This window comes from Aulonocara sp. 'chitande type north' Nkhata Bay, linkage group LG7 (genome assembly GCF_057382095.1).
Source record: "Aulonocara sp. 'chitande type north' Nkhata Bay isolate Kocher_YH1m ecotype deep benthic linkage group LG7, A_spYH_male_GT1.1, whole genome shotgun sequence".
Classification (NCBI taxonomy): domain Eukaryota; kingdom Metazoa; phylum Chordata; class Actinopteri; order Cichliformes; family Cichlidae; genus Aulonocara; species Aulonocara sp. 'chitande type north' Nkhata Bay.
The window spans coordinates 21,541,495-21,543,277 of record NC_141350.1 but is presented as its reverse complement, the minus strand read 5'-3'; positions in this window follow the sequence as shown (position 1 = coordinate 21,543,277).

Below are 1,783 nucleotides of genomic sequence, written 5' to 3'. Positions count from 1 at the left end.
ATTAAGTACAAGACTGAAGCTGCGTTTGTCGACACAATGATACCATATTCAGTGAAGAACAGTAAAAGTGCCGCTTTGAAACCCAAGAAACACACCGCCTGTACAAAGACACAGGTTGGCATAGGTTTTTTTAAATTTTATTTAATACAGTATAACTTTAATCACTAGTCATACGAATGATAAACAGGTTATAACAGAACAAATATAAAATTAATGTAGATAATTGTATAATCCTAGCTAATCGTATGAAAACAGCTGTTGAATAATAGAAAAATAAAATAGCGCACATTTGTGTTCATCATTTAAAGGAAAAGTCTACAAAAAAAAAAAAAAAAGTACACACAAGGATGGTAGACAGAAAAAAACAAAACAAACTTCACTACAAGCAAATTCAATATGAATTCTGTAGCAAAGAACACCCCCCCCCCCCCCCCCCCCCTTCCCTGGCCCCAACGCATAAACACAAGTTTTTGTACATGTACTCAATAATAATAATAATAATAATGGCAAGATACTGGGACCAAATGAAAGCACAGATTACATCCAGTCTGGAGAACTGAAAGCAACAATAATAATGAAAATTATATTTAAGTTTCTGATGCTCACATGGCCCAGAAGGACTTCATAAGGTGTAGGCACAGATTTGTGCTTGGTTCAACTATTCTACCCTCGCTGTCTGGTTTTCCCAGTAAAAATCAGCTCGGTTTGTCCCAGTAAAGCACTATGCAGATTTGTATTCATTTTACAGTAAATTGTTTATATTTAATCATCACTAAATTTACAATAACAATCAAGTTATCCCAGCATCACGTGTAGAGCAAAATAATTACGGTTTTCCTCCTCCAATCCCGTTGCCATAATGACCAATCTCAGAGCATGTTGGGAATAGTTATTTCAAAGTGCTAAGACATGTTTTCGTTTTTTTGTTTTTTTAAAAAGAAAAAAGTATTGCACTACTCATGAGGTCTTAACTGATGTACAGATGCATGCTTAAATGGCATAGTAACTGCAGCATGGGCTGCTCTAAGCAAGTGTGTGAGGATGCATGTGGGGGGCTTAGGAATACATTCCCACAATAACGAAAGCTCAATGGCCCATCTCACTATAAGCGAAGCTGCCATGACTCCATATTTAGCAGAAAGGGTCCTTCTGCTAAATATCAAGGGGGGAAAAACAAGAAGAAAAAAAAAAAAAAAAAAGAAAAAAGGCACGATCATGGACTGAAATGAATGATGCCATTTGGGATTTGAGAGGATTCATTTTGGATGTGCTTTACTTATTTGGGCTGGAGGAGAATACATTGATGGAATGAAACTGCTTCTATCCTGACTGTGGTTTCACTTTGTGTTTGGTATGACACTCCTGAGACTATGCAAAAGTAGTTCGTACCATCCATTGCCGTTTTCACCTACGACGTCTGCAGCCAAATCGGTCATTAGTCGGTCTTCAGCCTGCTGGCTCCCAATTAGAAAGTCAGTGAAAAAGCATAATCAGTTTTCCCGCTGCATCTGCCTAAAGCACGCTCTGCATGCCTAAACCGCAGTTCCAGTGGTATAAGCACCCCCCCCTCAGGTCTACACGTGAGAAAGGACAGTGGTGGAAAAATATCCCAATCTGACTCTCCCAAAGCTCAAACATTTATCACGACACACCGTTACTCAACATAGACACGCTTCCAAAGTGAACAGCCATGGTAATGGTTCAAGCAATTTTACCCCAATTTTTCCCAACCGCACTGAGAACAATTTGTCCAAGAACACATGAAACAAGATGGCAGCCACAG